General features: G+C 41.7%; 1 pseudogene; it reads left to right on the top strand.

Annotated features, from left to right (window-relative positions):
* The first annotated feature begins 12,540 nt into the window (after nucleotides 1–12,540).
* LOC119514672 lies at nucleotides 12,541–13,557 on the top strand (annotated as a pseudogene).
* The last annotated feature ends 775 nt before the right edge of the window (nucleotides 13,558–14,332 follow it).

The raw sequence follows: 14,332 nt of genomic DNA, 5'->3' as shown, positions 1-14,332 counted from the left end.
AAAAGAAAGGGACGATAAAAGATGGAAAAATATTCCATGTTCATGGATAGAAAGGTTAAATATCATTAAGATGTCAATTCTACCCAAACTCATCTATAGATTCAATGCAATCCCAATCAAAATTCCAACAACCTACTTTGCAGACTTGGAAAAGCTAGTAATCAAATTTATTTGTAAAGGGAAGATGCCTCGAATTGCTAAAGACACTCTAAAAAAGAAAAACGAAGTGGGAGGACTTGCACTCCCTGACTTTGAAGCTTATTATAAAGACACAGTTGTCAAAACAGCATGGTACTGGCACAAAGATAGACTTATTGATCAATGGAATCAAAATGAAAATTCAGAGATAGACCCCCAGATCTATGGCTGACTTATCTTTGATAAGACCCCCAAAGTCACTGACCTGGGTCATAAAAGTCTTTTCAACAAATGGGACTGGGAGAGTTGAATATCCATATCCAAAAGAATGAAAGAGGACCCCTACCTCACACCCTACACAAAAATTAACTCAAAATGGATCAAAGATCTCATTATAAAAGAAACTACCATAAAACTCCTAGAAGATAATGTAGGGAAACATCTTCAAGACCTTGTATTAGGCAGCCACTTCCTAGACTTTACACCCAAAGTACAATCCACAAAAGAAAAAATAGATAAACAGGATCTCCTCAAGCTTAGAAGTTTCTGTACCTTAAAGGAATTTGTCAAAAAGGTAAAGAGGCAGCCAAGTCAATGGGAAAAAAATTTTGGAAACCATGTATCTGACAAAAGACTTATATCTTGCATATATAAAGAAATCCTACAACTCAATGACGATAGTACAGACAGCCCAATTATAAAATGGGCAAAAGATATGAAAAGACAGTTCTCTGAAGAGGAAATACAAATGGCCAAGAAACACATGAAAAAATGTTCAGCTTCACTAGCTATTAGGGAGATGCAAATTAAGACCACAATGAGATACCATCTCACACTAATTAGAATGGCTGCTATTAAACAAACAGGAAACTATAAATGCTGGAGGGGATGTGGAGAAATTGGAACTCTTATTCATTGTTGGTGGGACTGTATAATGGTTCAGCCACTCTGGAAGTCAGTCTGGCCATTCCTTAGAAAACTAGATATAGAGTTACCCTTTGATCCAGCAATTGCACTTCTCAGTATATACCCGGAAGATCTGAAAGCAGTGACACGAACAGATATCTGCACGTCAATGTTCATAGGAGCATTATTCAGAATTACCAAGAGATGGAAACAACCCAAATGTCCTTCAACAGATGAATGGATAAATAAAATATGGTATATATACACACAATAGAATACTACATGGCAGTAAGAAGGAATGATGTCCTGAAACATATGACAACATGGATGAACCTTGAAGACATAATGCTGAGTGAAATAAGCCAGGCACAGAAAGAGAAATATTATATTTTACCACTAATGTGAACTTTGAAAAATGTAAAACAAATGGTTTATAATGTAGAATGTAGGGGAACTAGCGATAGAGAGCAATCAAGCAAAGGGGAACAATAATCCAATAAGAACAGATAAGCTATAGTGGGTAAATTTAACGTTCTAGGAAGCCCAGGAATGACTATGGTCTGTTACTGTCTGATGGGTATAGCAGAAACAAGTTCACAGAAATGTTGCTATATTAGGTTACTTTCTTGGGGTAGAGTAGGAACATATTGGAAGTAAAGTAGTTATGTTAGGTTAGTTGTCTTTTTCTTACTCTCTTGTTATGGTCTCTTTGAAATGTTCTTTTATTGTATTTTTTTTATTTTTTTTAAATTTGTTTATTTTTTATACAGTTGATTAAAAAAAATAGTTTAAAAAAAACAAGGAAAAAATATGCAGAGCCCCCTGAGGAGCTGGTGGAGAAGAGAGGGGTATTGGCCTGCCCCACCTCAATGGTTGCTAATGTGCTCACACACACAGGGGACTGGTGGTTTGATGGGCTGAGCCCTCTACCACAGGATTTGCCCTTGGGAAGACTGTTGCTGCAAAGGAGAGGCTAGGCCTGCCTATAATTGTGCCTAAGAGCCTCCTCCCGAATGCCTCTTTGTTGCTCAGATGTGGCCCTGTCTCTCTAGCTAAGCCAACTTGAAAGGTGAAATCACTGTTCTCCCCCCTACGTGAGACAAGACACCCAGGGGAGTGAATCTTCCTGGCAACGTGGAATATGACTCCTGGGGAGGAATGTAGACCTGGCATCGTGGGACGGAGAACATCTTCTTGACCAAAAGGGGGAAATGAAAGGAAATGAAATAAACTGCAGTGGTAAAGAGATTCCAAAAGGAGCCGAGAGGTCCCTCTGGTGGGCACTCTTATGCACAATATAGACAACCCTTTTTAGGTTCTAATGAATTGGGGTAGCTGGTGGTACATACCTGAAACTATCAAACTACAACCCAGAACCCATGAATCGTGAAGACGATTGTATAAAAATGTAGCTTATGAGGGGAGACAATATGATTGGGAAAGCCATATGGACGACACTCCCCTTTGTCTAGTTTATGGATGGATGAGTAGAAAAATGGGGAAGGAAACAAACAAACAGACAAAGGCACCCAGTGTTCTTTTTTACTTTAATTGCTCTCTTTCACTTTAACTATTATTCTTGTTATTTTTGTGTGTGTGGTAATGAGGGTGTCAGGGATTGATTTTGGTGATGAATGTACAACTATGTAATGGTACTGTGAACAATCGAATGTATGATTTGTTTTGTATGAGTGCATGGTATGTGAATATATCTCAATAAAATGAATATTAAAAAAAATGAATAAAGAGCTAAAATCAAAGAACTAATGGAGCAACCAAAGAAGCTAGAAAATGAGCAGCAAACTAATGCTAAACCAAGTAGAGGAAAAGAAATAACAAGAATTAAAGCAGAAATAAATGACATAGAGATCAAAAACAGACAAACAAACAAAAAACAATAGAGAGAATAAATAATGCCAATAGTTGGTTCTTTGAGAAGATCAACAAGATTGACAAGCTCCTATCTAGACTGACATAAACAAAATACTGATTGAGAAAGGTGACATTACTGCAGATCCCAAAGAAATTTAAAAAATTAAAAGAGGATACTATGAACAACTGTATGCCAACAAACTGGATAATGTAGAGGAAATGGACAATTTCCTGGGAACATATGAACAACCTAGAATGACCAGAGAAGAAATACAAGACCTCAACCAACCAGTCACAAGCAAAGAGATCCAATCAGTCATCAAAAAACTTCCCACAAATAAACGTCCAGGGCCAGATGGCTTCACATGAGAATTCTAACAAACTTTCTAAAAAGAACTCACACCACTATTACTTAAACTCTTTCAAAACATTGAAGAAAATGGAACACTACCTAACACATTTTATGAAGCTAACATCAATCTAATACCAAATCAAGCAAAGATGCTACAAAAAAAGAAAAACTACAGGCCAATCTCCCTAATGAATATCGATGCAAAAATTCTCAACAAAATACTTGCAAATCGAATCCAAAGACACATTAAAAAAACCATACACCATGACCAAGTGGGGTTCATTCCAGGCATGCAAGGATGGTTCAACATAAGAAATCAATGAATGTAATATAACACATTAACAAATCAAAAGGGAAAAATCAAAAGATCATCTCAATAGATGCTGAAAAAACATTTGACACAATCCAACATCCCTTTTTGATAAAAACACTTCAAATGGTAGGAACTGAAGGAAACTTCCTCAATATGATAAAGCGCATATATGAAAAACCCACAGCCAGCATAGTACTCAATGATGAGAGACTGAAAGTCTTCCCTCTAAAATCAGGAACGGGACAAGGTTGCTTGCTGTCACCACTGTTATTCAACATTGTGCTAGAAGTGCTAGCCAGGGCAATCCAGCAAGACAAAGAAATAAAAGGCATCTAAATTGGAAAGGAAGAATTAAAACTGTCATTGTTTGCAGATGATATGATCTTATATCTGGAAAACCCTGAGAAATTGATGACACAGCTATTAGAGCTAATAAACAAATTTAGCAAAGTAGTGGGATACAAGATTAATGAACGTAAGTCAGATATGTTTCTAAATGCTAGAAATGAACGAAGTGAAGAGACACTCGGGAAAAAGATAGCATTTTCAATAGCAACTAAAAAAATCAAGTACCTAGGAATAAATTTAACCAAAGATGTAAAAGACCTATACAAAGAAGACTACTTAACTCTACAAAAGAAAAAGAAAGGGACAATAAAAGATGGAAAAATATTCCATGTTCATGGATAGAAAGGTTAAATGTCATTAAGATGTCAATTCTACCCAAACTCATCTACAGATTCAATGCAATCCCAATCAAAATTCCAACAACCTACTTTGCAGACTTGGAAAAGCTAGTAATCAAATTTATTTGGAAAGGGAAGATGCCTCAAATTGCTAAAGACACTCTAAAAAAGAAAAAGGAAGCAGGAGGACTTACACTCCCTGACTTTGAAACTTATTATACAGCCACAGTAGTCAAAACAGCATGGTACTGGCACAAAGATAAACATATTGATCAATGGAATCAAATTGAGAATTCAGAGATATACCACCATATCTGTGACCAACTGATCTTTGTTAAGACCCCCAAAGCCACTGAACTGGGACATAACAGTCTTTTCAACAAATGGGGCTGCTAGAGTTGGATATCCATATCCAAAAGAATGAAAAAGGACCCCTACCTCACACCCTACACAAAAATTAACTCAAAATGGATCAAAGATCTCAATATAAAAGACAATACCATAAAACACCTAGAAGATAATGTAGGGAAACAGCTTCAAGACCTTGTATTAGGCGATCATTTCCTAGACCTTACACCCAAAGCACAAACCACAAAAGAAAAAATAGATAAATGGGAACTCCTCAAACTTAGAAGTTTCTGTACCTCAAAGGAATTTTTCAAACAGGTGAAGAGGCAGCCAACTCAATGGGAAAAAAATTTTGGAAACCACGTATCTGACAAAAGACTGATATCTTGCATGCATAAAGAAATCCTATAACTCAATGACAATAGTTCAGACAGCCCAATTATAAAATGGGCAAAAGATATGAAAAGAGAGTTCTCTGAAGAGGAAATACAAATGGCCAAGAAACACATGAAAAAATGTTCAGCTTCACTAGCTATTAAAGAGATGCAAATTAAGACCACAATGAAATACCATCTCACACCAATTAGAATGGCTGCCATTAAACAGAAAACTACAAATGCTGGAGAGGATGTGGAGAAGTTGGAACTCTGATTCATTGTTGGTGGGACTGTATAATGGTACAGCCACTCTGGAAGACAGTCTGGCCGTTCCTTAGAAAACTAGATATAGAGTTACCCTTCAACCCAGCAATTGCACTTCTCGGTATATACCCGGAAGATCTGAAAGCAGTGACACGAACAGAATCTGCATGTGAATGTTCATAGCAGCATTATTCACAATTGCCAAGAGATGGTGTATTAGTTAGGGTTTTCTAGGGAAACAGAATCAATGAGAGATATCTATGAATATCAGATTTATAAAAGCGACTCACGCAACTGTGGGTATGCACAAGTCCAAATTCTGTAGGGCAGTCAGCAAACTGTCAACTCCAGTGAAGATGTCTGATTAACTCCTCAGGAAATGAACTGGCAACTTCAACGAACTCCTCAAGAACCGCTTCACTGGTCAGCCAAAGAAGAAGTGAAGGTCCTCTATCTGTTTCGCTTACAAGCCTTCAACTGATTAATTGGATTAAATCCAGCCAACTGCATTCTCTCATTGTAGAATACATGCCCTTCAGTGAGTCATCAGTCACAGCTGCAGCCAATTGACTGATAATTTAATAAAGCAGCCTGTTGGTTTATTAACCAGCCACAAATGTCCTCACAGCAACTGTTAGGTCAGTGCTTGCTTGACCAGACAGCTGGATACTATCACCTGGCCAAGTTGACACATGAACCTAACCATCACAGCTGGCAACAACTCAAATGTCCTTCAGCAGATGAGTGGATAAATAAAATGTGGTATATACACACGATGGAATACTACGCGGCAGTAAGAAGGAACGATGTCATGAAACATATGACAACACAGATGAACCTTGAAGGCATCATGCTGAGCGAAATAAGCCAGGCACAAAAAGAGAAATATTATATGCTACCACTAATGTGAACATTGAAAAATGTAAAGAATAATGGTTTAAAATATAGAATGTAGGGGAACTAGCAATAGACAGCAATTACTGAGGGTGAACAATAACCCAGTAAGAACAGATAAGCTATCGTGGGTAAATTTAACATTCTGGGAATGCCCAGGAATGACTGTGGTTTGTTAATTTCTGATGGGTATGGTAGGAACAAGTTCACAGAAATGTTGCTATATTAGGTTATTTTCTTGGGATAGAGTAGGAACATGTTGGAAGTAAAGTAGTTATTTTAGGTTTGTTGTCTTTTTGTTGTTTCCTTGTTTTGGTTTATTTGAAATTTTTTTATCTATATAGTTAATAGTTAATTAAAAAAAAAACAAAAAAATATACAAAGCCCCCCTGAGGAGCTGGGGGAATATGCAGGGGTGTTGGGCTTCCCCACCTCAATGGTTGCTGATGTGCTCACGGACAGTGGGGACTGGTGGTTTGATGGGCTGAGCCCTCTACCACGGGACTTGCCCTTGGCAAGACTGTTGCTGCAAAGGAGAGGCTAGGCCTGCTTATAATTGTGCCTAAGTGTCTCCTCCTGAATGCCTTTTTTTTTTTTAAATAAATTCAAACTTACAGGAACAGTTGCAAAAACAATACAAACCCCATACACAGAACTCCAGCATACCCCGACCCCTCTCCCCCAATACCCTGATCCACTGACTTTAACATCCTGTCACACCTCCATTTCTTTCTTTCCCTCCCTCTCCATCATCCATCTTCTATTGCTCTGTCTTCTGAACATATGAGAGCAAGCTGCACACATCCTTGAACAAACAATATAATTCACATATACATTTCCCATGAACAAGAACATTATTTTATGCAATCCCATTAAGTGCAGCTAAGAAGTTCAAGAAATTCAACATTGATACAAAGCTTACATTCTATATTTCCGTTTTTTTCTTTTTAATGTCCCATCTGTGTCCCTTTGAGCCTTCTCTCCTCCATCCTCAGATCCCATCCAGGATCATCCTTGGCATTTAATTGTCATCTATTTAGACTGTCTTTTTTTTTTTTTTTCAATTGTGGAAACATATAGACAGCCTAAATCTTCCCATTCCAACCCCTCCCTAGCATTCCATTAGTGGGATTAATCACATTTAGAACGTTGCAATGCTATCACCTTCCCACCATCCATTACTAGAAATTTCCCTTCACCCCGAACAGAAACCCTACACTCGTTTCTTAACTCCACATTGCCCCTTCTCCCCTTCTCAGGATTCCTACTCTTTCATCTCTGTGGTCATATTCTCCGATACTTTCCTTGTGTTTACCATGGGGCTTAAATTTAACCTCTTAAATCTATAACAATGTTGTTTTTCTTTGATACCAACTGTGCCAGTTTGAATGTATTATGTCCCCCAGAAAAAGCCATATTCTTTGATGCAGTCTTGTGGGGCAGATGTTTTGGTGCTGATTAGATTTGCATGGAAATGCGCCCCACCCAACTGTAGGTGATAACTCTGATGAGATATTTCCCTGGAGGCGTGGCCCCACCCATTCAGGGTGGGCCTTGATCAGTGGAGCCATATAAATGAACTGATGGGCAGAGGGAACTCAGTGCAGCTGTGAGTGACGTTTTGAAGAGGAGCTACAGCCAAGAGGGACGCTTTGAAGAAAGCACAGGAGCTGCAGATGAGAGAAAGTTTGAAGACGGCTGTTGAAAGCAGACTCTTGCTCCGGAGAAGCTGAGAGAGGACAGATATCCCAAGTGCAAAAGAGTGACATTTTTGAGGAACTGCAGCCTAGGGAGGAACGTCCTGGGAGAAAGTCATTTTGAAACCAGAACTTTGGAGCAGATGCCAGCCACGTGCCTTCCCAGCTAACAGAGGTTTTCTGGACACCATTGGCCATCCTCCAGTGAAGGTACCCAGTTGCTGATGTGTTACCTTGGACACTTTATGGCCTTAAGACTGTAACTGTGTAACCAAATAAACCCCCTTTTATAATAGCCAATCTGTCTCTGGTGTTTTGCATTCTGGCAGCATTAGCAAACTAGAATACCAACTTAACTTCAATAGGACACATAAACTATGTTCCTATACTCCTCCATTCCCCCACCTTTATGTAGTTCTTGTAGAAAATTACATATTTTACATTGAATCCAAACCACTGATTTATCATTACAGTTTATGTATTTTAGATCCTGTAGGAAGTAAATAGTGGCATTACAAATCAAAAATACAGTAGTATTGGTATTTATATTTACCATGTGATCTTTACTGGAAATCTTTATTTCTTCATGTAGTTTCAGTCAATTGTTTAGTGTCCCTTCCTTTCAGCCTGCTCAACTCCCTTTAGCATTTCTTATAAGACTAATCTACTGGTGATGAAGTCCCTCAGGTTTTGATTATCCGGGAATGTTTTGATCTCCCCCTCATTTTTACCCTCCAGGTGTTTGTGAATTCTCCAAGTGTCTGATGGTTATTGACTTCTGTTTGCATTCCATTGTGGTCAGAGATTTTAAAATTTATTGAGGCTTGTTTTATGTCCCAGAATATGGTCCATTCTGGAGAAAGAGCCATGATCACTAGAGAATAATGTGTGTCCCAGTGACATGGGATGTAATGTTCTATATATGTCTGTTAAATTTCTCTATATCGCTCTCTGCTTTCTTTGTTTCTCTGTTGGTAGGGCTCACTTTAGTATCTGAAGTAGGGCAAATCTTTTATCAGCAAAATCTCTCAGCATTTGTTTGTGAAAACTTTAAGCTCTCCCTCAAACTTGAGGAGAGTTTTGCTGGATAAAGTACTCTTGGTTGGAAATTTTTCTCTCTCAGAATTTTAAATATGTCATGCCACTGCCTTCTCACTTTCATGGTGGCCGCTGAGTAGTCACTAGTCAGTCTTATGTTGTTTCCTTTGTATGTGGTGAATTGCTTTTTTTGCTTTCAGAACTTGCTCCTTCTCTTCAGTATTTGACAGTCTGATCAGAATATATCTTGGAGTGGGTTTATTTGGATTTATTCTCTTTGGAGTTCGCTGGACATTTATGCTTTGTGTCTTTATATTGTGTAGAAGGTTTGGGAAGTTTTCCCCAGCAATTTCTTTGAATGCTCTTTCTAGACCTTTACCCTTTTCTTCCCCTTCTGGGACACCAATGAGTCTTAAATTTGGACGTTTTATTTTATCTATCATATCCCTGAGATCCATTTCAATTTTTTTTTTATTTTTTCCCCATTCTTTCTTTTGTTCTTTCATTTTCCGTTCTGTGGTCCTCAAGGAGGCTGAGTTGTTGTTCAACTTCCTCTAATCTTGTACTGTGAGTATCCAGAGTCTTTTTAATTTGGCCAACAGTTTCTTTTACTTCCATAAGATCTTCTACTTTTTTTATTTACTCTTGTAATTTCTTCTTTATGCTCTTCTCGGGTCTTCTTTATTTCCTTTATATCCTGTGCCATGCTCTCGTTGTTTGTCTTTAGTTCTTTGATTAATTGTGCCAAGTACTGTTTCTCTTCTGATCTTTTGATTTGGGTGTTTGGGATTGGGTTCTCCATATCATCTGGTTTTATCATATGCTTTAAGATTTTCTGTTGTTTTTGGCCTCTTGGCATTCGCTTTACTTGATAGGGTTCTTTCAGGTTATAAAAAATACCAATCTCTAATTTGTCAGATCTACAGCTTGGTGGCATGCACTTCTCTAACTAACCAGCAGATGGTGTCCGTGAGTCACCTATTCCCCCCAAGTCAGTTCCCCCCAACTTTGTCTTTGTGGTGTGTGGGGATCTGATTCTTGTGGGGTTCAATTGGTGCGCTAAGTTTGGGTGTGTTGTTGGTGCTCTCTGCCCTGAATGTGGGGGCGTGTGTCTGGGTGGTTAGGGAGGCAGGGAAGCTTTAATAATCAAACCTCCCAGGTGTTCCCGGAGATTTAAGGCTGTTGCAAGAGTCTAAGCCTTCATTTCAGTCTTGCCACAGATTGTCTCTGCCGCTGACCCACAAGTCCTTGGAATTGGCGTAGGGTCCCTGGGATTTCTGAGCAGGTCCCCATTCTCAGCTGTACTCTTCCAGGACCTCTGCTGAGGGAAGGCTGTGCCACGTCGCAAGTGCACACCGGCCCTCCAGGGAAGCCCTGGGCCACCGGGCCGTGCAGGGGTGTTCCAGCTTGATGTAAAGATGGTTGAATGGGGCGTGTTAATTTCCCCCTTTTCGCATAGTTCCACCTTCCCAGCTCTGGGACAATTAGCTGTGGGTGCACTAAAGGCCACTGTCCATGGCTGATATTGTGGTGTGTGTGCAGTGCTATGGGAAATACTCCCCATTGCACTGGGTTTCTTGGTGTGGCTCTGGGCTGTGGGTCCGGCCTCGGGCAGGAGCGTCCCCAGCCACCGGGGGAGATGGCTGCAAGGGGTGCGGTTTCTTTCCCCTTTTGGCTTCCCTCTGCCCCCCTGGCCCTCAGACAATCAGCAGTGGGTATAGGAAGGGCTATCCTCCACGCCAGACACCAAGGCATTGATACAGCCTGCTCCTGCCATGCTTCACTGCATGGTTCTCCCCGTTGTATCCACAGCTGCTCCTGGGTTTTTTTTTTTTTTAGAAGAACTAGTCCATCTGCAAACGCCAACCCATGGTTTCCCCATACTGCAGTGCGGCTACCCGACTTTCAGCTGGCTCAGTCACTCGTTTCAGAATGCAGACTCCCGGTTTCACCAAATGCATGGTCCCTGTGGATTGAGCAGACCTTGTCGGGCTGGTGCATCGCTGGAACTGATGTTCTGGGTCGCTTTCTGGTTTTTATCTAGTATTTTTCACGGAGGTGTTTTTTTGCCCTGTCTTCACCTAGCTGCCATCTTCTGAATGCCTTTTTGTTGCTCAGATGTGGCCCTCTCACTCCAGCTACACCAACTTGGCAGGGGAAATCACTGCCCTCCTCCCTACGTGGGATCTGACACCCAGGTGTGTAATTCTCCCTGGCAATGTGGAATATGACTCCCAGGGAGGAATCTAGACCCCACATCATGGGATGGAGAACATCTTCTTGACCAAAAGGGGGATGTGAAATGAAATGAAATAAGTTTCAGTGGCTGAGAGATTCCAAAAGGAACCAAGAGGTCACTCTGATGGGCAGTCTTACACATGATATAGATAACCCTTTTCGGGTTCCAATGAATTGGAATAGCTAGCAGTAAATACGTGAAACTATCAAACTACAACCCAGAACCCTTGAATCTTGAAGACAATTGTATATCAATATAGCTTATGAGGGGTGACAGTGTGATTGGGAAAGCCATGTGGATCACACTCCCCTTTGTCCAGTGTATGGATGGATGAATAGAAAAATGGGGGCAAAAATAAATAAATAAATAAAGCAGAAAAGGCACCCAGTGTTCTTTTTTACTTTAATTGTTCTTTTTCACTTTAATTTTTATTCTCATTATTTTTGTGTGTGTGATAATGAAAATGTTCAAAAATTAATTTTGGTGATGAATGCACAAGTATATAATGGTATTGTGAACAACTGATTGTATGCTTTGTATGACTGCATGGTATGTGAATATATCTCAATAAAATGGAATTTGAAATAATTTAATTGGAGGTTTCATTATTTAATTTTTATTAGTGGCTGTGTTAATGGACTGACTCACAAAATTCCGGAAAATTTAACAATTGGCCCTAGCCAGGCAGAACAGCCACAGACGCGGACCATTAAGCTTCCAGAAGGCGGGCACTGAAGACTGTGCTGGACACCTGGTGGGGTGGGGAAGAGGGCAGTTATTTGCATGAATAGGTAAATAAACTAGAGAGAAAGGATAAAAGGCAGGCCGCATAGCATATGACATATGGTAATTGCACAATAAAAAGCAGGAATTCTTGCTGTTGTCATTATTACTAGTGCTAATTTATTAGGCATCACTTCCCATTCAGAGATTTAATTTTAAAAAGGGGTAGAGGGGCTAATTCACCTCAATGTGCTCCCTGCTTTTTGTCTTGTTTTTTTCACTGCCGAGTCCCTTGTCAGCACACAGTAGGGGCACAGTGAATGCTTTTTGCATGAATAAGTGAAGGAATCCTATGGCAGCGACACGCAGACATGGTCGGGAGTGTTACGCACCAACACGCAGACACGGTCGCCCTGAGATGCTAAGTGAGCCTGTGCACGCGAGTCCGAGATCCGCTGCCGGTCGCCGTCCTCTGGGACGCCCCGCGGGTCCTCCCGCCCCGCCCCGCCCCGCCCCCGCTGCCGGCCCCTGTTTCCGGGGGGGATTCTCGAGGCCGGCGCACAAGACTGCGGCTCCGGTGGCCCGGGAGGGACGGCCGTGCCTCAGCTTTGCACTCCCGCTCGGGGCTGGGGTCGGGAGGTCGGCTTTGCGAGTGACTGGTGGTCGGGAGGCGCCGCCAGGCCTCGTGGGTGCATGGCCGCCCAGCTGTCGCCCCGGTCCCCGTCGCCTCCCCGCCCCCGTCCCGGGACGGAACCGAAGGACGGTCAGGCCCGGTCGCCCTACCCAGTCTCTCCTCGCTCTGGAGCGGTCGCTGTCCGGGGCTGGCTCACTTTTAGGACTGACTTCTTGGTGGCCTCGCAGGCCCCGGGGGAGAAGAGTAACATCCAGGCGGGAGAGACGGCCAAGGCGGAGTCCGGGACCCGCTGGAGAACCGCTACCCCGAGCGGGACCGGCCACCTCCGCGCTCCTGGAGGCAGAAGTGCGCCTCCTACGTGCTGGCCCTGCGGCCCTGGAGCTTCAGTGCCTCCCTCAGCCCCGTGGCCCTGGGCAGCGCCCTGGCCTATAGATCCCAGGGCGTCCGGGATCCCAGGCTGCTGGTGGGCTGTGCCGTGGCCGTCCTGGCTGTGCACGGGGCGGGCAATTTGGTTAACACTATGAGCCAAGGGCATTGACCACAAAAAAAGTGATGACAGGACCTTGGTGGAACGATTCTTGGAGCCCCAGGATGTTGTCTGGTTTGGAGTCTTCCTCTACACCTTGGGCTGTGTCTGTGCCTCTTGCCTCTATTGCCTGTCCCCCCTGAAACTGGAGCACTTAGCTCTCATCTACTTTGGAGGCTTGTCTGGCTCCTTTCTCTCCCCAGGAGGTAAGAATTGGCCTGTTTCCTGTGCTGTACATCTTGGTACTGGAAACTGCTGCCTTGCAGAGGAGCCAGGGCAGGGGTCAGAGGTTCTTTTCAGAATTAGGCCACATTCTGTGAAATCCATTAATTGTGGGTTATATTGATTTATTTTTAACTATTTTTTATTTTAATTTTTTTAATATATTGAGTTATAAGATCCCAAGTTGGTTTAGGGATGTTGGGAATGACTCAAATATATATGGGGAATTTTTTGGTATCTCTTTTCCTTTTGTTGGTCCTACTCACTAATGCCAAAATTTAAATGTTTAATTTCAGTGGAATTAAATTGGAAGAGTGCAGAATTATACAGTGGATTATTTTCAGCTAGTTAACTAGTGTGACACCTGGCAGCAGGCAGATTAAGGTAGTGATGGGCAGATGATTAAGCCCTATATTTTGAACAACTGTTGTATCAGGCACTATTCTAGGTGAACATAGCTGTCAGAGATGCCTGCTCTGGTGTAACTTGTACACGATAACAAGGGGAGGCAGGAAATGAAAATAAATAAATTAGGGTGACCAACATCCTGGAAACCAGAAAGTTCTTATTAAACCAGGATGAGGTTGTCACCCTAATTATAGTACATGATTAGGTGAGTACTGTGGGAAAAAATGTAGAACAAGGAAGGGGACACAGTGTTATTATTTTAAGTAGACTGATCAGGGTAGGCCTCCTTGGAAAGGTAACATTTGAGCAAAAATTGAAGGAGGTGGACTTGGCTAGGCAGATCCCGCAGAAGAGCATTGCAAACAGAGGGAACAGCAATGCAAAGCCCTTAAGCAGGAGTGTACCTGGAGAATTTGAGGACAAGCAAGGAGTCCAGTGTGGCCAGTAGATGTGTGAGGGTATAACAGGAAATGAAGTTAAGAGAAGTACATTTGGGGAAGATAAATAGTAATGCAGATTTGTGGGTCATTGTTCTTTTCTCTGAAATGGGGGAGCCATTGCATAGTTTTGAGCAAAGAAGTGACAAGATCTGACAGTGTTTTCAAAGAATCATTCTGGCTGAGGTACTGAGTATCTATAAAGAGGGGTGGAGCAGGAGTATAAGTGGGAAGACCAAATAGGCCATTAAGTAATCC

Source organism: Choloepus didactylus, chromosome 2 (assembly GCF_015220235.1).
Source record: "Choloepus didactylus isolate mChoDid1 chromosome 2, mChoDid1.pri, whole genome shotgun sequence".
NCBI classification, from domain to species: domain Eukaryota; kingdom Metazoa; phylum Chordata; class Mammalia; order Pilosa; family Megalonychidae; genus Choloepus; species Choloepus didactylus.
The sequence above is the reverse complement of the archived record's forward strand: the minus strand, read 5'-3'. Positions and strand labels throughout refer to the sequence as shown.